At 39.9% G+C, this 22,555-nt stretch overlaps 1 protein-coding gene and 1 long non-coding RNA gene across 6 annotated transcripts in view; one reads left to right on the forward strand and one right to left on the reverse strand.

Moving 5' to 3' along the window:
* LOC133514209 (RNA binding protein fox-1 homolog 3-like) overlaps positions 1-22,555 on the reverse strand; it is a 485,672-nt gene that overhangs the window by 320,587 nt on the left and 142,530 nt on the right. The window lies entirely within an intron of this gene.
* Positions 1,638-4,761, forward strand: LOC133514421 (uncharacterized). Its single transcript, XR_009798800.1, has 2 exons — positions 1,638-1,772; positions 3,510-4,761. It is a non-coding gene; the product is annotated as an uncharacterized LOC133514421 (long non-coding RNA).

A 22,555-nucleotide genomic window follows, 5' to 3' on the forward strand; every position in this document is an offset into this window, starting at 1 on the left:
CTCATCAGCATGTTGGACACATCAGCATAATCACAAGCAGGTGTCAGACTCGATCAAATGATCAATACGACGTTTGCATGAATTCTTCATCTGAGAATGAGCTGTAGGATTTCTTGATGGGAACAGGAGCTCTTCGTGAGAATGTTGATGTGCAATCAATGCTGGTTTTCCCCAACCGGAGGGACAGCTTATGAATTGGCAGCAGGTTAAGGAGCACTACAATAAGACAATACAAATGTGATGGTAAGAATTAAAGGTACAGAAGTTAATACAAGGGGTCTAAAAATGGCAAGAATGGCTCCATGAAACATTTTTGTGTGTCTACACACCATAGAAATTTTATGTTTCTCAGTGATACTTTGGGGAGTGAATTTTCAAAAATATGGCCAAATAAATCCTTGGGTCTTTTGAACATAAAATGGCTGTTTCACATCAAAATAACTGACTTTTTTTGTCTTCTACGATATACTGTAACAATCAGATACTATCTGTTGTTATCTACTCATGATAGCCGTCTATCTATTTCCGTACTGCTTATCCTCACTAAGAGCCTGACTCTGGGAGAAAGACTGGTCGCTAGGCAGTCACAGGGAAAGTATAGACAAATAACCATTCACCCTCAGATTCACACCAACGGGCAATTTAGAGTGTCCAATTATTGTTGCATGCTTTTGGGATGTGGGATGAAACCAGAGTACCGCACAGCCACAGGGAGAACACAGCAACTCCACAGAGGTGAGGCCAAATTTGAATGAAAGTCCTCAGAACTGTGCAGTACAGATACGCTAACAAGAAAGCAGCCTTTCTGCCGCATGATAGACATCAAATTTTTTGGTGCCGAGCAAAACTCATGAAAGGCCTATCTACCAAATTTTACTATGCCAAGGAAGGCTCGGCTGAATTGTTAATTACAATATTGAATAGAGTTCCATTTTTATTTTGAGTCATCAAAATTGCCTGGCATGCTCCGTTTACAAACAGCAGCATAAACGTAGTGGTGTTCGTAATTCTAGCATATGTGCTTCAAGTTTGGAAGCAATGGGGAAAAGAAAAATCTCTAGGATATTCGGCTTTGAAGAACCCCTCGAAACCGCATAGGTGACCCAGACAGTGCTGATACAAAGCAACATTGGAGACTTCCTGTGTGTTTTTCGGGATAAGTTCTTGAGAAGTTTTTGTTGGTCTGCTCATTCTAGACAAGAACCAAATTTTATGCTGGTAACTTAAATTGGGCTTAGAAGGTGGATTTCTTTCTGAGCTACTTTAAACTTAGTTAATTACGAGAGGTGGGTAGTCATATCTTTACATTTACACTCTTATGTTCGCAACAAATAACACTTTTGATCAATTGTACTTGTCGGAGTACTTTAAATGCACTGCACTTTTTCTTTTTGATGTAGATGGGTTGATACTTTTCCTCTGTGACAATGATCGACATGCCGTTCTCTCCTTTTATTTATTCATCTAACCATTGTGTGCGCATCTATTTTTAGACTCCATCTCTGACTTCCAGATTGGGTACTTGTCAGTCCAATCCAACATTAGCACAGTGAAATGCCCACCAATCAAAAGACACAAAGCAGTCACTTGACGTTGCCATCCCGTACCAATCAAAAAGGACTCTATTTTTGTGGTGTGGGGGGTTGGGGTGGGGTTCAGTGTGTTTACTTTACAGCCTGCACAAACTAAAAGCTTTATCGTGGACCGCTTAAATTGTGACTGCCCAAATGTTGATATTTCAGTCCACCTCTATCTTGAGAAAACAACTCACGGTAAGTCGCAGATGTTTCTATTGTTTTTTTTCTTATTAGATACGGCAACATTTAGCCCTATCCAATGAAGTCGCTGTGTGTGTACAATATTTTGCTACTTTACTCACTCCTGTTTATTACTAGTATTTTGTATACACTACTCTTTGATTTATTCAACCATGAAAAAGTTTCATTCAGTTTGTGAAGGACCCCTGTAAATTAAACCTAAAATGGCTGCTTCAAACCAAACCACTTCCTCTAAATGTTCAACCATGGGTTCTCGGAAATTTTTTTGGCAGGACCAACTCATCATAGACAGGGCAACAAAATTTCATGCTGCTGCGTTAAACTGGTTTTGGGGAATGATTAAAAAAAAAAAATCTGGGGTGCGCTAGATGCTGTTGCCCCAAACAGAATAACGCTATGAGGACAATTAGCATGTGAGGAAAAGTATCACTGCTCGCTAATAAAAGGAGGACAAATCATCCGTGGCCGCTCAGAAAAAAAAAAAAAATGAAAAGGATTTAGCGTCTCAGGGGGAACATGTCTGGAAAATGAGGACAACATCTGCCAGACGCAAACTGCATCAAAGCAGAGGAGCAGCCAGGAAGTCGCCAGGCGCCATGTGAAAAAGGCAACGTGTCTGCTTTGCAACAATGATGCCGATGAGTTTCACGCCATTATCCGGATGCAAACTTTTTGTTCGCAATGGAGAGCAACCAACTAATCCCAGTCCAAGAATTGGTGAGAGGAGAGCACCAAAGGAAAAACTCTTGGCAATTTCAAACAAGATGCAGCAAAACTGGCAGACCGCAGCTGGAATGTATCAGTCTCAGTCTTTCAAACAATGAAACACGACAACACTGTCACCTCTTTCACGCAGTCACTTGGGTGTTTCAAACAGAGATCCTGCAAAATTGGCAGCAAGCTTTTAGAAGTCTGTCATTCACATAAAATTTAACAAAGCAGGACAACTTTTACAAATTTCAAACAGAGATTATGCAAAAAGTCATGCATTGAATCCAATATTTATCCGCCTGTCTCTTTCACACAAAACACATAGAACCCAAGAGAAGCCGGAAAATGACTGGAATCTTTTTCTCACTGAGATCCACCAAAATCAGTGCACTAGATGTAGGGTCAGCATTTACCTGTCTATCACACAGAACACAATGGAGCTGGAAAGTTGTTTTGTTGTTTCACAGGGAGATCCAATGAATTTTGTTAATTAATTATTATTTTTCTATTATTATATTATTTTTAATCACCTGATAATTTGAGGAATTTAGCCTTAGAAAATATAGAATTTTATATATTTTTGTAATTAATGGAAATGAATGGCATTCTGGCATACTTGGTTATATTGAGGGAATTCTGGAAATGTTTTGAAAAATGTAAATTTTCATGTGATTCAAAGGGAGTTTAACCGAGTTGAAATCCCTTAAAATTAAGCAATTTACTGGAAGGTGTTTTGAGTGCAGAGTTCCACATATTTTTCAGCCTTTTTGGGCCATTTTGACTGATCTTTAAAGACCTACGGAATATTGTCTTCTGTCACAATAAAAGCACCAACCCAAATAGACTCTCTTCTCCTAGTAAAAAAAAACCAAAAAACTTTGTAGCTTTTTTGTTCTTTAATAATCACCCTTAGAGCTTGGGTCACTTTCACCAGAAAGCTGAGACTTTTTGTGTAAAGAAACATCTTTGAGAAATGATTGAATTTTTTTTTTTCTCTTTCAAAATCTGAAAAACCCGCAGGTGGATCAGCATTTGTGAACAGATTCTGTTCGACCTTATGGTTTCACGCTGGAAGTCATTACGGTCAAGTATCCTGCCCCCTGGAGGATTGGAGGGGATGTAACAGCGAAAAGCTCCATCTGGAAGCCGCTTCCAAAATGTCTCCGTCAGACAAAAGGCGTCAGTGACAGTCACCTGGAATCTCGGCGACAACAACAATTAAGAAGAGAGGTCGCACATAAACGAACATATGTGCTGCTGAAGATGAGGAGACGACAGTAATTAGAGTACAGTAATTAAATCACCAGCAGACGGCGGAGAAGCACACAGCTCCGTTACGGACGCCGCGGACAAGCGGCGATGGCACTCGTGGGAGAGACACGCAAGCAAACGCGTGGACACACAAACTCACGCTAACAAATACACACAGACCCCCCCCAAAAAAACACACAAGCAACATAAAGTACACACAGATACATGCATGCACACAGAAGTATGTCACACATGGATGTACACACATTTTCAGACGAACCCTACACTTCCACAATCACACGCACACACACGCAGTCACACACATGCATGCAAACACACACAAGGACCTACATAGTGACAAATACCCACTTCCACACATGTACACAGGTACAAACACAAAAACACACTGGCAGCGAGGCATATACACACACCCACACAATCACAGATACACGATGTTGCAAGCGCAGACATGTACAAATGGATACAGACAGGCATGTGAACACACAAAAAGTGACACAAACGAACACCCACTCCCAATCAGACAGACATATACGTACACATACATCATGCTACAAGTTGCTCAACAAATGACTTCCCAGCCTCTGTTAAAGCGACACACTTAGTTGGTGTTTTTATTCATTTTTGATCCCAGCAGCTCCTCTCGCTCCACCTGAGGGACACACATGCGTTTGCCACCAAGGCCAACAAAGAAGATTTCCTGTGGTCACACGGCGGGGTTGGTCGTCTCATCTGAGGAACAGCATTGTCAGCTTTCGTGTTGCACGTTTGAAGGCCAAAGTTCGCACAGTTGAGCGCCAAAGCTTGCAAAAGGCCGCAAAATGGACATCGCTAACTTTTTACGAGGTATCATAACAGAACAACGAGTTTTACTTTTTTTCATGAGCTTTTAAACCTTTTTTTTCTTTTATCTAGTGTTTTTATTTATGTAATGGGAATTACCTGGATATTCAGTGAAATGTAATTTTGCAATTTTGTCAACAAGGAAAACCTTGAAATTCTAGCAACGTTTTTGTTTTTGTAGTCAGTATAGGAATGGAATCAATGAAAATTGAGCAGAAAGATATATTTTTTCCATAGTAAATGGACATTTAGGAAATAGACACCCTGCACTTTATCCAAACAACAAGAGACATGAAAACTAAGAAAATGTTCAAAAACGGCAATCTTGCACTTTGATTTCTAGTAGCTTTTAATTTGCAATCCAATTTTATTTACTTTGAGCATATTTAAAGCAGGAGAGCATTCCGCTTCCTGGGGGTTAAAACACAAATCAATGAACAAATATAACTAAAAAGCACAAATATGAATCTTAGCTAAGGCAGAAGCGGAACGAGGAAGCAATAAAAGAATCTAAAATACAGGAGGCTTAAAACAGTAACAAATTAACACTACAATACCAATATGAAAAAAGACAAGATCCTTCCTCAACTAAACTTAACCTTCCTGTTCCACTTACACACATTCCTTGTTAATCTCCTAAATTCCTGCCATTTCCCATTAATTCGAGTTGGCAGGTTCCCATGGAAACTTGCCAACATTTCCAGAAAACACAACATCCTGCTAATTTGTCCCACAGCTTCAACACACAACAACACAACAGCTTGCTGGAACATTCCACCTAAACTGAGAGGAAAGTGTGATTGCGGCACTTTTTAGGGGATGAAAACATGAAAAGCTAATCCAAAGGGCTGTTAATCCACCTGCTAATTCCATTTTTAGGAAAACAACCACAACAGTTGTGGGCAGCCTCTTTATAAGCATAATGTAATGAAACACTATGTTGATTGAGCTGGGGTGTTACAGCGTACCAAATGCACCAATTGAACAAATTAGTCACAGTAAATTAACATTAAATCCATTCACAAAAACTCCAGAGTGTATTTGTGATTATGTTATCACTCTATAATGTGACATATTAGCCTCACTAATCAATTACAGAAGACGTTTGTCATTGAAAGACTTCCGTAGCTTTGCCTCAGTTGAGCTCGTTGAAGTGAAAGAAAGGAAAAGCAGACAAAAGAATTGGGACACCTACAACAAGTGAGAATTTTAATTTTAGACCAAAGTGTTGGGACATTCTGTATTAAGAAAAGTGTGAATCTGGACAAAAGTATTGAGACACGAGTGCAGTAAAAATGGGGAATGGACCTTTCCAACTGGCGTTCTTAAACTCCACCCCCCGTAGCTACATTTGTCATGTCCCACAAGCTTCCAAAATGGTGACTGAACATATCAGGTTCGAAGTGGATTCTCTATTGCGTATTCCAGATAATATTGCGGTATGTTTTTTGCCAAATGCGTTAGACTTGTCCAAGAGAGTTCTACAGAGAGGTCTCAAGTATTTCACACAAGGATATGCACACAGAGTTAAGATTTTGGATGGAGCAGGACGCAATGTCAAGAGTTACAGCGAAATGTTGGCAATCAATGCAAAAAAGTTTGACACCTCACAAACATTATATTGAAATCCAACTGGATAAAATAGTGGAATCGTACTACACATGTAAAGCAGGGGGAGTACTTTTTACTTGAAAAGATCACAAGGAAAATCATTGTCCTCTTTATCAGTGAGTTTGGCTCGATTTTCTACAAGTGTATTTAAACAATGGTGATTAACTCAGTACCGTAGTCACCAAATGAAAAACTTTGATTCGGCTCGTAATGGAACCCAGTGCTCTGTCTTAAAAGTCTGATGTGATACAAATAGGCAAATAGACATCGCACATTTACGCATCACTAACCCGACTCTGCGGCATAAAACATTACACACTTCATTCAGCAGGTCAGTGATATACTAACAAAGTGAAAGTTGTTCTCCTGCAATGTATAGAGTACTGATAATAGGCACTGATAATAATAAAATCAAACTTACTTCTCCCTCACTTACCTTCGAATATACAGCCTTGTGTTTGTTGATATTGTTCACATTTAGTTGTATGTGCGGTCTTCTGCAACCTTAATCCGTCGTAGACACTTCGTCAACTGTGTTTTAGGCTATGGAAAATGATTCAACCGGGCCCCTTGTTACCTGGCAGGATATCTTTTGTCAGAATTGCACATTCCCCAAGCGCATCTGAGGATCATTTTCTTCATAACATTAACTTTTCCAAGCGCACACAGCTGACAACCAGCATTGTTTATGGGACAATATGACGAGAGAGGCGTGTCAAGCCAGAATTAAGACAATGTGACTATCTGATTGGCTATTATTGTATGAGTGATTGACAGGTCGGAAAGGTACATTTGGCCTCGGGTATTGGGATGTCTACAGGAAGTAAAATGAAGAGAAATGAGGCCACCGTTCCAAAATGTTCTGAGAAGACATTCACCAAGATATCAACGTGTGTCTGTGGCAACGGTTATCCATTTCTTCTGCACCAAACTCGTTGATCCTGGTATCTTGAACCATGACTTTGTGTTCCCTCAAATTTAATGCACATCTTGATAAAATGAAACAACATTCAAAAATAACTTGACCATAGAGAACTAGAGTGGCCTAATTCCATCCATTTAAACAACCATCCATCCATTTTCTGTCCTACTTATCCTCACTAGGTGTGCTTTTCTTCCACAGAATAAAATATGCAGTACATGGGGTGTACTTCAGGCCTGGTACACACGTTTTTGGGCCAAGTTTGCACCTTCCCGACCAGCACGTCAAACACCAGAAAATATATTGTTTTATAAGATTATCTTCCAAGATTATCTCAAAGACTGGGGTATGTTCGGGGTGGATTTGTCTATATTTTAAGACAATTGGAGCCGACAATATCAAATCATTAACGTGTTCATTATTTACAACCAAAGTCTTTATTTGTGTGAGGATAGCCGATGTCTCCTGAGTCATGATGATGCAGTCACTTGTGACGTGGAACGGAATCTAGAACTGAATAAAGACTCAGCAAAATGAAAAGACCATGAATAAAAATAAATGTGTTTTAGCCAATGTATTTTTTGTTGGAAAATAAGTTCCGCAGATGGCAAGAAGTATTTTCTAAAGCAAGTTCTTTTTGAGGTCAAACCCATTTTACAAGGTTCCTTCCTGACTCCAGCAACCTTCCGGAATGTACAGCAAAGATCGGGGCATATCTGGGGGGAAAGGTTGGGAGAAGGATTCTGCAAAACTTTGAGCTGTGGGAGGGAGCTGGAGCCAAAATCCACTATTGTTTCACCGTGTCTCTGAACCTCACATTGTGGGATGTACAGTACTTGTGGGAGCTGAAGCCAGGATGGAGTTGGCCCAGTGTTAAACTGAGGAATCAGGAAAAGTACCGAGAGCAATAAAGGGGTGCCCCTGTGAGTGAAAATTGTTACTAAACCTTAATTTTCGAATCTTGGTCATTTGAAAGAATCGCCATTTTTCTTATGCTTCAAAATGGCAAAAATGGAGTTATCCCACTCTAGGTCCCTGTACCCTCGACTAATCCAATTGAAATGATTGATTGTTGGGTCTCAATACGTTGAGGCGAAAAGTCCCAGCGATCTGGTGTCCCCCTTCCTCCAATGAGTCGTAAAGGACAGGGCGTCCTACTGGAGGATTTGCTTCCATCAAGTGAAGACTGATGCGGGCAACTTTTGACATTCCGTTTTCAGACGAGCACGCCAAAGGTCACCGGCAGAACGTCCTTCTCTCTTTCTCTCTGGTTTGCAAGGTTAAAAAAAAAAATCTCTTCAAAGCACCCCAATATTCACCCAAGCTTCTGCGACCCGCCGGCCGCGGCCTTCCTGAGCCCAATCAAAACATTTTGCACCAGGACTTGTTCTTGACATTTAAAAGACAGCTGGGATGAAAATGGGTCCCAATTAAACGACGAGGGGGACAAGACCTCCCTGCGTTCTTCTCGTTAGCAGCCACATTCCACGTTTGCCTCCCAGGAATGGCGGCAAAATTGACCTTCAGGCCCCACAGTGACCTCTGAACTTTGCTTGAGTGTTCAAGCTTGGAAATGTGAACGTGGGAGTGGTATGAGAAGAACACAGTGTGCCCTTGATAATTTTAATAATAAAAATTTTAAAATGAGCAAAATACTGCCCAAAAAACATCAGGTTGAAATTAATCTAAACTGCGTGTGTGTGTGTTTCTTTCGGCTTGTCCCTTTCGGGGTCGCCACAGCGTGTCATCTCAGATGAACGCACATATGTTTGGCACAATTTTTACGCCGGATGCCCTTCCTGACGCAACCCTTCTCAGGGATCTAAACTGCGTGTGCTTCTTAGAAAATCACAGTCATTTTCAGTATCTGCTTTAAAATCCTACATTTAGACTAATCCCGCCTTCAACCCCAAGGATTAAAACCCTAACCTTTGTTTGAAACAGTAAATTAGGGTTTCTAACTGAACCCTAAACCCAAACATTGAACCTGAACACCAATTTAAAAAAACACTTGCTAGAAATTCAACACTGTAAGACTATCTTGAAACCCTAATTTTAAACTCTAAAACATGTCTGAAACTCCAGTATGAAACCCTAGCACTAATTTAAACACCCTTGTTTACAATCAGACATTAGAAATATTAAGCCTGGCAACCCTAATACAAGCTTGAAACCCAAACTTCAAACTCCTGTACCACCAATTAAGATAAATTAGAAATTCTATCCCTGGTTTGAAACCCTGATTTGAGACTCCAAGCATAATTTGTAACCAAGTGGCCTGAAACCCTAATTTGCAACCCTAATAAAGGTTTGAAATCCTCATTTGCAACCCCAATACTGTGTGAACACTCTTGGCCTACGTGAGCTGTGGGTTAGTAAGCACTGAGTCAGAAGAAGTCCAAACGGCCGCCAGCGCCGCCACCGCCGGGCAGGGCACTCCCCTGCTTGTCAATCAAGATAGGTGACCTTTGCTCCGCTGTTGAAAGCAGCGCTCCACAACAGGTGACCTCAAGTTTAAATATAGCATGCACTGACAGCGGGCCATCGCTCGGCGGGGCGCCGGCTACCTGACACACCAGCATAGCGTGGCAAGGCCCAGGGGGCAAATCAGAACAATTGTGCCCCCAACCAACCATGAGCTAGCACATTCCTGGTATTTTAAAAAAATGTGGCTGAGTCATGAGTTTCCTCTTTTATAGCGCGGCATGAAAGTTCATCGCCATGCGCCGGCCACACACTATTGATGAAAACTCAAATGTTTAGCATCTGCCTGGTAGTGGTATGGTGGCTCTCTCTAGTGGCAGATTAAACAATCACCGAATGAAATGTTCAAATCATGCACAATGTTTGTTTTGTTGTTTAAATTCCAGTATACATGTCATTTGTGCAGTTGTATTTATCTTCAGTTTGCATTTGCTATTTAATAATCATTTGTTTATACGATTTCCATATTTTTTAATGTCTCTTTAATGTTAAATACATATGGAGTTATTACCCTTGCCTATATACGAATACAATGCAAATGTTCAGCCTGTGCGTATGGAACAGTGCCTTACAATAATATTACATGTAATTAATTATGGTACTGTGTTACTTAATTTAATATTGGTCACGGTGGCAATAAATGAGAGCCAAGTAATTGTTGGAAGTGGTATAAAAAGTTTGAGAACCGCTGGGCATTTATGTGGACTTCACATTTGCTAACCAGCTAAGAAAATCTCAAGGACAGTAAAAACACATTTTTTTTTTGTTTTTGTTTTTTTTAATACTCAACGTTTTACATGCAACATAAAACATAATTTTTTGGTAGCTTAATTTTTTTTTTAATTTATTAGAAAACCTTTTTATTTAGGGGTGTTGTGTGGAAAGGTTTACTTGTAAAATGTGAATTTAATCAATTTGAAATAAGGCTGTAGCAGTGCTGTTGTTGTACTGTGCATCAGGTTATTATTCTTAGTGCTGTGCTTTTGACACATGCATTTTTTTCAATGAAAACAAATTTTGAACACATGAAAGAAAATATTTTCACATTGTCATTATGGGGTGTCTTTGTGGTGGTGGGGGGAGCCACTCATTTCAGAATATGTGCAGTGAGGTTCGTGGCTGGTGAGTCATTAATACTGGATGAGTCCAAATTTAAAAATTTATGAGCCAAACAGAGTGCATATTTGTCATTAAATTAGGAGCCAGATATTTTTTTAAAAAAGCATGAAAAAAATCACACAATATTTGGTTATGAAGAATATTATTTCCAGCTGTTTAGAGAGTGTACAACTTATTGTAGTTTCTAACTTAGTATAGTGGTGCAATAAACTCTCCTTTATCACGGGGGTTATGATCCAAAAAAAAAAAATGTAATAAATGAAATCCAAAGTAGTGACCAATTATTGACTATATTATTATATAACATGATCAATTTATTTTCTTGGCATTAGCTATGTTACTTTCCTGTAAAAGAATTTCCCTTTTTGAGCTTCAAAAGTCCCTCCGTCTAAACAGAGGTTTTTCGCAATGAAGAAAGCTTTCCTTGGTTAGTCCTATTCCGAACAAATATTTTGAGAATTTTTAGAGGGAGAATGATCACTCCACATAAACTGTTGATTGCTGGACCAAGCTAGAATGACTATCTCACCTCTGGTAGAGTTTAGTAAACAAATGCTGTTTTGGGCCAGAAAAATGAGAAACTGACCAGGTATTCCGTCCTCACAGTATTCTGAGCCACCACAAAATCACCCTTCAGTCTCACAAAGTCAAACAACAGGTTCAATAGTTAGACGGAAATGCAGATTGGCACCAATATGAACCTATGTCCTCTCGTACGTTCCCTTGAATGTGGCCACCCCCACCCACACCGAAGGAGGCTGCTTGCTAAAGTATGGAAGCACAATCCTGTAGTCTTTAGTATTCTGCCTCATCTCACCCTATATCTGCGGTTTTGTGGAATCAGCAAAATTAAATACTGTATGTATCATCCATTTTCTTTGCCGCTTATGCTCACTACAGTCGCAGGGAGTACTGGAGCCTATCCCAGCTGTCAACGGGCTGGAGACGGTGTACACCCTCAACTGGTTGCCAACCAATCGCAGACTGTGTGTATCACACAAATATTAATTACCATGACAATGTACAATCTCAATATGATTTTTTTTTATTATTTTAACTTCACATGCAGGTGAGGCTCTGCTCTCCGTCCCTCCCCTGTCCATAACATCCTTTCTTGGGTGTGACATAAAATGTTAAAGTGTTGTGAATACTTTCTCACATTTACTGTAGATATTTAAGTACACAAAAAAAAAACATTTTTGGGGTGTTGTATAGAATATTCATGATTTTTTAAAATACATTTTGAAAGATGCTGTAACATAAAATGTGGAAAAAGCCCAGCGAAGTACATCTGGAAGTGCTAACGTCATTTTAGTTTTCCACTTCAGTTTCTTGAAATCTGGACAAGTTGCACAATGGTCATTGCACCAAATTATTATTCCATTATTTATTTTAAATGGTCTGTATCATTTTGCACAATTTAAAAAAAAATAAAATAAATTGTGCCAGCATTACCATTCTATTTGTAAACTTTTATTGCTCAGTGACTGTGTTCTTCTGTTATGTCTCAAAAGTGTCAATTGCTCTCTGTCTGTTGTCGTATTAGAGCAGCTCAAACTACCAGAGACAAATTCCCGGTGAGTTTTTGACATACTTGACAAATAAAGATGACTCTGATTTTATAATTATTATTTTTGTAATTAAAATATTTTTTTTTAATAAAGAAAAACGTTTCAGTTTTGTATGAAGAATGTCGATGAAAAAATCCATTTTGAAATCAGGCTGATGCACTGACTCAACATGAGGACAAAGTAAAGTGCTGTGAATACCTTTGGTGCACTTTTCTCATTAGTCCGTGCACGAACGAGTCTATGAGGCCCCATTGCTGATGCCAGCGTGTCTGCAGACCAACCTTTGAACGTGGCTTTTAGCTGGCAGGCAGATGCTCCGCGCCACACACAAACACACGCACGCACGGGCACTGACGACCACGTGCACACGCCACCCCCTCACACCGCATTGTGTGTGACGGCTGCATGTGAAATTGCTTCTCTTTCAAATTTCCCGGCGGTGAGGCAAGCAGGCAAGGCAGGTCGCGGCCAAACGTTCCAAACGTTCCGCCTCGTAATGATGGCTTATTGTTGTGCTTTCATCGTGCCGCTTTGACTCCTACACATCTTTCTCATCAATCCTTCTCTTCTTTTATTTTGTCTTCCTTGACATCTGTTAACCTTCCCCAAAAATGCATCAGTTCCTCATACTTATTAGCCAGGATGAAATCTTATAGGTACCTTATTTTAAACCTGAACCCGGGCTGAAAACCCCAGACTGAAATCCTAATACAGGCTTGGAAAGATAATTCTGAAACCCCAGACATTGTTTGAAACCTTAACTCTGTCTTGAAACCTGCCTTAAGGACTTGGAAACCCCTAAACCACGTTGAATCCCTACTTCAAAATCATAACTATAACAAACCCTCATTTGAAACAGAATCCTTGGTTTGACGCAAAACGTCAGAACCTTAATCCTGCACAGTAAATCAAGGGTCAGGGTTTCAAATATGGATTTCAAGACTTGTTTACTGTTTCAAAGTTGAGTTTCAAGCCATGCTTCATGTTTTAAAGTAGGGTTTTATACAAATGTTAGGGTTTCATATTAGAATTTTAACCTAGGTGTTCAAGAACTTGGGGGGAGGGGGTGGATTTTTAATCAGGCTTTGTTTCAAAGTTTTATGCCAGGGTTACGGTTTCAAAGTAGGGCTTCAAGTGTGAGTTATGATATCAAACAAGCTAAAATTTCAAATTTGGGTTTCAAACAAGTTTTGGTTTCAATTTAGGGATTTAAATTAAAGTTTGGATTTCCAAACTGAGTTTCAAACCTGAAGTTGCATTTCAAGCCATGCTTAGTGTGTCAAAAAAGGATTTTAAACACAGATTGAGCTTTAAATATTTGGGTTTCAAAGACTGATTTGGGTTTCAGAGCTGGGTTGCCAACAAAGTTTAGTGTTTTGAGACAAAATAAGGATTTCAAATAAGGTTGACAGTTTGAAGTTGGGTTTCAAGCCAGGGTTAACATTAAAATCAGGTCATAAACTTGGTTTAGGGTTTCAAGCCCACTGGCATTTAAAGTTATTTGAATGGGGGGAATGGCTTTGATATAATAATAAATTGATTTCCAACCTTAGACATGGAACCAAGTAAACTACATGGAACCAAGAAAACTTACAAGGCAAGGTACAACTGGACTTTTTGTACCATGTACTCTATTTAATAACTTCCCTTGCACTATTATCTACTGAAGGTGCCAAGCCAGTCCAGACAACAAGGAAATGCGTTCTAAAAATAACTAAACGCCTTATTTTTCACTCAGTTCTTGTCCCAGAAACATGCTGCTGCTTCTTCTTCTTCTTCTTCTTCTTGAAGTGCGTTAAGGACCAAATAAACTCCTTTTATAACAGCCCAGCTAATTAACGCACAGCCCCTTCTTGCCAAACTTGTTTTATTTTTCCTCCAGCCTGAAGCGGATTGAAGTGCTAACATTGGCGAAGGGGATGTTAATTGCCACCTAATTGGCCAACACTCATTATTGATGCCAGGACACTTTTAAGGCAATTTGAGCCACTGACAACTACCTTGGGCTAACTCAATTTTTGTAATTTGAATTGTAAAAGCAGAAACGTATCGACAAAAAGATAATCAGATCAACCAGCTCAGGGTGTCCCCGAGCTCCTGCTTGATGACAGCTGGGATTGGTTGCAACACACTGAAACCCTTGTGAGGATAAACGACGCAGAAAAGGGATGGATGGATGAATGTTTGAAATTACACCACTATTTTACTACATTATTTGTTATCCTGTTTTTTTTTTTGTTTGTTTTTTTTGTTAAGGCTACCTAGATGATACAATGATCCCACGCATGAAAATGAAGATAATGACAGTACAGGAGTTGCAGCTAAAACTACAAGCAATAAAATCAAATATGATCTGTGTTCAAAATGCCAAAAAACTGAGTGGGGAAAAATTTATTTCCTGTAAAAGGTTTATATATACATAAAGGATGTGTAGCATGTATGGAAGACAGGAGAAGGTGTCCCTCAATTTCAGTCATCATGATCTTTAATATTCGTAACTGCTTTAAAATGTTAAAAATAAGTACATGATTGAGTAGTAAAACTTGGTGTAGTATGAAGCACAAGTGAGGAAAAAGTGTGCCTTTCTTTTTAACATATAAATAAAACCATCAAAAGAAGTCAGGAGTCAAACTAAAGCATATGATGCATTTTTTTTAAGTTTTGTGACAGAGATGTAGCATATATGGAAAGTGCAGGAAAGGCTAGTCGACATCACCTGTCTTCTTTTTACATACAGTAATCCCTCTCTACTTCTCGGATCACCTATCGCGGATTGAGTGCATCGTGGATTTCCAGATCACCCCCCCACCGACCCAAAAAAGCCAGATCGCTACATACAAATGCGCTATCCCCGTCGCGATGACATCGACCAATGAAGCAATAAATAAATAAACGCCAGCATACATTAGTACAGTACTGTAGCGGGAAGCTGCATTGTTAGGGTTTTATGCAACATCTCTAGCAAGATGAAATGGACCAATGAAGCAAAAATAGATAGATAGATAGATAGATAGATAGATAGATAGATAGATAGATAGATAGATAGATAGATAGATAGATAGATAGATAGATAGATAGATAGATAGATAGATAGATAGATAGATAGATAGATAAAAACTGGGATACATTAGTACAGTACTGTACTGTATGTACAGTATATATTACGAGGGAAGGCAATGCGACAACATGGACCATAAATCCATAAATTAATTAATTTAAAAAAACGGCAGCATACATTAGTACAGTGCTGTAGCGGGAAGCCACATTGATATAATGTGCCATCATCAGCAAGACAACAAGGACCTATGAAACAAAAAAAAAAACATAAAAATTAAAATTAAAAAATGCTGGCATACATTAGTACAGTACTCTACTGTATTTTACGATGGAAGGCAATGTGCCATCCCTGGTGTGATGACATGGACCAATGGAGCAAAATAAATAAATAAATAACAATAACAAATACATTTTAAAAAATGGCAGCCTACATTAGGACAGTGCTGTCGCGGGAAGCCACATTGATAGGGTATAATGCGGCATCACCAGCAAGATGACAAGGACCTATGAAGCAAAAAAAAAAAAAAAATGCCATTTACCCTTACTTTGCGGTTTTTCACTTTTCTCAGATGGCTCTGGTACCAAATAACCATGAAAAACGAGGGATTTATGTTTTCTAACTTTCTTAAACGTGTGAAAAGAAGTTAAAGTGCTGTACAATATTACTGAAAGGAAGCAATACCACATACTTTGAAGAGTCATGACAGGGATTTAGCATGTGTGAAAAGGCAGACAGTAACTTAATGTCATACTTTGTAACTTTTTTAGATTAAAATAAATATAATTGCTGTAAATCAAAACTGAAAAAATGCAGAATCACAGAGTACCTTGATATGTGATGGACGTCATTTGTACGAGGAACGAAGATGAGTCAATTACATCTTGCTTTTTAACATTCTTACAATCGATCATACATGTGTAAAAAGAAGGTAACAACTCTGCAATAAAACTAAAGAAGAAAAACTTATTGTTCAAAATCCGCGACAAACATTTAGTGTGCCCAAAAAGTGCAGACAATATTGTGCTTTTCCTTTAAAAGAGTAACAACTGAAAAAATATGAAAATGAAGCAAAAAAATCCCATGTCGATGTGTGATGGACGTGAAGTGAGTACAGAAAGTGAATAAAAAGTGTCACCTTCTATTTAACTTGCTTCCGATCATTGAGTACAGTGGTACCTCTACTTACAAACATCTTTAGTAATGAAAAAGTCAGGTTATGAAACACCTCCTCGGAAAATTGTCTCTGATTCCGGAGGAAAATTCAGGATACGAAAGGAAAAAATAGCCACTGGAATTGCGGCCCCCAAGTTCCACCGAATATAAACAACCTGTAGCTTGGGTTTTGTAGCGCGATAGAGATGCTCTCCCATTGCCTATCACCATAGCACCTTCCTGGCACCCCACTGGCTAGGAGGGACGTTAATCTTTATCCATGGTGCACATTCTGTATCTTGCTTTGCGTGGCGCGATAGAGCTGCTCTTCCATTGGCTATCACGACAGAATCTTCCTGGCATCCCATTGGCTAGGGGGGATGTCAATCTTTACCCATAATGCTTTTTGTTTCCCTTTGACACAACTGTCACCAAATCCCGCTAGCGCTGTCACATGCTAGCACACATTGGTAAAGTACAACTTTTTCGCGTTTTTTTCATTTGCTTTTTGCAAGTTTATTCATCTTTATTGTCCTTGGGCCCCAAGAAACTTAAGTGGAATTAAGTGGTGTGTGTGTGTGTACTTTCGTACGTATGTTTTCACTCAGCTGTCAAACGTTAGTCTCCTCCTCTGTCCCCCACGTTGCTTTTTGCTTGTCACTCACCCTTCTCTTCGCATAGTCGCCCAATGCCATTTTTATTACACTTTTCATTATCCACGTAGAATGCTTATTTTTCATTTTTGGTGGGCGGTGGTCTTGGAACGGCTTCGGCTATTTACATGTAAAAAGCACTTCTACTTATGAAAAAGTCACATTACGAAACAACTCCCGGAACAGAAAAATTTTGTAAGTAGAGGTACCAGTGTATAAGAATGGTAATCACTGCAGACGAGAACCAAAATAAATGAACACCTTTTGATGACACGTGACAGCGGCGTAACATGTACGGAAAGTTAAAATAAGGCGAGTCGTCTTGATTCTTTGCATTTTTTTTCAACATCCTAGAGTTTCATTGAAATGTAAAAAGTGAAATAAAACAAAAATAAAGCAAAAGTGCACCTTTTGACGTCACAAGAGGTGTGTAGCCTTTACAGAAATCACAGACCATCTCAACCTTTCCCGATATTGATTATGAAACTCAAATAGCTCTGTTTGCCCTCTACCATTTGCGCCCATGTTTGTGTGTGTGTGCATGCGTTTGTGGATGTACAAGTATTTTGTCACGCTTCCTGACGTGTGAGGGTTCTTGTTTTGGCAACTGGGGGCACAGAGAGCGAAGGAGGTTGCGGTCGGGGTGACATATCAGTAACTTGCTGTGCCCACACACTCACGAAAACACGCACACACACACGGCACACAGACACATCGTGGGCGGGATAAACGAGGCCTTTTGACGGGGTCGCTGTGTGGGTCCGCGATGACTGCTGTCTGAACACGCACACACATATGAATGTATACACACACACACACATGCATCACTACACACATGAACACAAATCGTGCTGCCTTTTAAACGACACGCACACTGTGGTCGATGTTTGGCTACGACATTGTGCCACTAAATGAAACCCTTTTTTGGCATTCGAAGGAAAATATGCTGGTTTCAAGGGGGGTGTCTTGTTTTTAAATTTGCAATTTCAAAAATGTTATTAATTTTTTATTAGGGCCCGACCCATACTGACATTTTTAGATCGATGCCAATATTTTGCAGAATAATGCACTGACAACAGATTGTCAGATCGTTTAAAAAATGAAGAGCATAACTTGTTTTTGGTCCCTTTATGCTTACAACAGTAAAAATATGATTACAGACAGAACATTTGACTCCTTTACAATACCTTCTTCTTTAGTATTTAACTTCACAAAAAATAAAAATAAAAAATTGATTTTGTTTGATTGCTTGAATGTCATTATGTCTAACATTTGTAATATACAAAAGAAAAAATGGCCTAAAATACGCAAAGTAATGGGCAATTGTCAATTTGAAAAAAGCTCATAGTAAAGTAAAAGGACTGGTCAGGTCCTGATATTTCCATCCATCCATTATCCATACTGCTTATCCTCAATAGGCTCACAGGCATGCTGGAACCGATCCCAGTTGCCTCTGGGCAAGAGGAGGGATACATCCTGAACTGGTTACCAGCCAATCCCAGCGCTCATGGAAACAAACAAGCATTGGCACTCACATTCACGACTAGGGCCAATTTAGAGTTCTCAATTAATGTACCTTTCATGTTGCTGGGATGTGGAGGGAAAACCGGAGTAGTGTACTCAGAGAAAGGGCAGGCAGGCAACGGGAGAATACATAAAGTCGACACAGGTGAGAACTGTGAACCCTCGTCCTAAGAACTGTGAGGCAGATGTGCCCCCATCCCAATATTTATTAAATAAAAATAAACATTTGTTACATATTTTTAGATTGTTATTCAGTTTTTAAAGAATATCATGAGAATACTGCTCACAGAAATATGACTGTCATATGTTTTTTTCATACTGTTTAAATCAATTAAGTCCATTTTCACATCCAACAACATTGCCTCATGTCAAGCCTTTGTCTTGGAATTTACAGTTGTGCCTTGAGATTCGAGTGCCACAATCTATGAGTTGTTCGAAATACATTAAGTAGAGACATTTTGTTCAGTACAAGATTTTTATACTAAAAACTGTCAAAAATAATTGTTGGTCTTATTTTGTGGTGGCTGGCACAGATTAATGGCATTTTCATTAATTTCAATGCTTAATGATGATTTTCCAATGAGAGTGTGGTCCTGGGATGAATGTAACTTGTATCCTAAAACACCATTCCACATTTTCTTAACCAGAAAAAAATGCATTTTTTGCATCTATAGCTGGGTGGAGAAAATCAACATGGGGGCATGATTATGTAAATTAGCTCAACTGTGACATCACAGTATAGCACCATAAGGAATCTCTTTCACACACACATCAACAAAAAAATGCCCCCTTTAACACTAACACTGTCTTGGGGTTCATGATGGGAAAAAGCCAAATTGAGGTGGAAGAATGGGAAGCTGCAACACAAACTAACATTTATCACAACATCACTTGGCAAAATTGGATACAACTACACGCACGCACACACACAACACAACACAACACAACACAACACCGCTCTCAAACCCTCATAAAGAGAAATAAATAAATCACTTGAGGGCGGGATTATGTAAATGAACCCAACAGCGACATCGCAGCAGGGCCAAAATGTGAACGTCTGATTTACAGACACCGTGGCATACATTTCTCCACATCCAAAACGAGCAAAATATTCACATATTTGTCGATAGGAAGTGGTGTCATGACAAGCCAAAAAAAAAAAAAAAAAAAAAACTAGACGGTGCGACTGTGGGATTATGTAAATTAGTCTATTTATAATGTAATTTTAGGTCTATCATAGGAACAACTCATTCAAGGTACATTTTCATTCATAATTTCACAAACAGCGTAGGTAACATCCATATAATAAATTCAAACAGTAATTTTTCCATCAAATGACCTCTTAATCCACAAATTCCTCTTTCTAGATTCAGCTCCCCGGTGGGCAGGAAGTGATGTCATGATGGGAAAAAACTGAGCAAATCCATTTGGAGGATGGCGCAAGGGTGGGGTTATGCAAATCACCCCCACTGTGACATCACAGCAGTGCCCACAACTAATTCTTATTCATTATTATGACTTTTTGTGACTTTTGCACTAAATATCCTGTTAAGAGCAAACAGACACGTGGGATTCCGCTCCCAGGTGGACAGGAAGTGATGTCATGAGGCAGAAAAAGCCAATCGTGTGGAAAAAGTGGCGGATGAATGAACGAGAAGTTGGGCCACACACACGCCACTTGTCAACACCACAGCGCTTGTCACGGTCGCGCAACTACTCGCATAACGCCCCCTACATTCACACAGCGGCCGGAACAACAACAACAAATTTCCTGCGCCTACTCCTCTTGTTATTCCTTTTTTCCTTTCTTTTTTTTTCTTTTTTGTCTTCCCCGAGCTGCTGCGGCAAGAGAATCGACCGGGAAAAGAACATTGCCGCTCGATTAGCGCTGAGGATACTCACGGTGTCGGAGGGTCGCGGCACCGACGTGGAGACTCCCTCGCAAAAGAGATGCTGCGCACCCGATGGGAAGACGGGAGGAAAAAAAAAAGGGAAAGTCGGCAGAGAGAGAGCGAGAGAGCGAGAGAGAAAAGAGAGGAGGAGACAAGCTGGAGGAGGAGGATGAGGAGGAGGGAGCATCCAAAGCAGCACAAATAAAAAAATGAAGGAATCCTCCAGGAATGTGCGCGTGTGTAAGAATGGTGTGCGCTTGTGTTGGATGGGAAGGGAAGGAGATAGGCAACACGCGGACACACAAAGACACACCGCTATTATGTACACGTGGCTATTACACACACATAAACATCACTTTTGCAACACACACATGGAGACACCTGTCACCCCCATACAAACAAGCTATAGAATAGAATACACACTGTTGGTGTCCCTATCACTGGATAGATATCAATAGATCACAACTCCTTCAAACACACTATCACGCACACACGGCGAAGTGCGGTGTTGTGTGTTAGTTTCATACTGCTGACAGATTCCGACGCTGCAGGGTAGCAATCGCCCTACGAGTAACATGGAGGAGGGTGTGTTCACACGTATGTGTGTGTGTGTGTGTGTGTGTGTGTGGTGTGTGTGTGTGTGTGTGTGTGTGTGTGTGTGTTCAGTGACGGATCTCCCGTCCGCCCACACCAGCACCCCCCTCCCATCTCCTCTCAGCTCTTCACTTCTCCCCTCCCTCCATCCATGCTTTCACTCCACTGTAGCGAGAAAGAGCGAGTGAGAAGGTCTGAATTGAATGAAATAAGAAATCCCACAAGCATTCAGGAAATTACACAAGCTGCTCAAACTCCCCCCTCCCCCACCGACCCCCATCATCCAATCGTCTCTTACCCTCCCTCAGGCTAACAACTAGCGCAAGAACCCCACCCTCCCCATGAAGCCTTTCACCCCCTACACCTGAACATACACAATATTCATGCAGCGTTCATTCACATCACGCCTTGCTGCGCTAGGATGACAGAACCTTCCTCTGGTTTCCTGACAATGTGGTCACCTTCCATCCCAGTGGTGACATCTGAAACTGGTCGTGCACAAGTACACATTGCTCATGAGCTCTAAAGTTGGGAAGTACTGGTACGATGACTGGTTGCAATGGAGGGGTCACACACAGAAGAAGTTGACCTTATTTCCCCATTTGAAATCGATGAGTCCACATAAAATATGTAAATCAGCAACTTAACCCAAGTTAGAAAGGGGTGTGATGTTCAATACCCAATACTTTATTTGGCTAGTCTTTGACAATGTAAGCCTGCGATACACACAAGGATTTTAGAAAAAAAATATTTCAAAATATATATTCTTTTATTGAGCTACAGACATCTAAAGCATAAAAAAAATAGATAAAAATCTGACATTTAACACTTGTGATCGTATTGTGTGCGGCGGGCTCATAATTTTAACACAACCCACCACACACAAAGATTTTGTTCCACCACTGATCTAGAATCAAGAAATCTCACATGATCAAATGTGGTCCGGGCCTGGGAAACACAAGATGCAAAATGGAAGAGGGAATGGGTGTCTTGGGAATTTAAAGGAAAATCCCAAGCTAAAAATAAGAAATCACGGTGGAATTATGTCTAGCGACAGCACAATCGCAGACATTCTTGTTGAAACGTTAAATAAGCACCGAGGTGCTTCCCACAGATCTTACATTTCTGTGGTCAGGACATTTTTATTTTTATTTTCCCACCCCCTTCATTGTTCCTCAGTCAGGTCACTTCTTGATTGGCTACATTCAATTTCATGTCACAATTCACAGAGTCATGACTCACGTTGGCTTTATCCACCTGTGAGGATTTTTGATAGTAAATCAACAGATTTAGTAGGTGAGATTATTTGGACCCTATTTTCCAGACAAACGCCATCTTAGTATAATAGCAGATCATTTTAGAAGATGCAGCAGA

The sequence above is a fragment of the Syngnathoides biaculeatus genome, chromosome 16 (assembly GCF_019802595.1).
Source record: "Syngnathoides biaculeatus isolate LvHL_M chromosome 16, ASM1980259v1, whole genome shotgun sequence".
Lineage (NCBI taxonomy): Eukaryota > Metazoa > Chordata > Actinopteri > Syngnathiformes > Syngnathidae > Syngnathoides > Syngnathoides biaculeatus.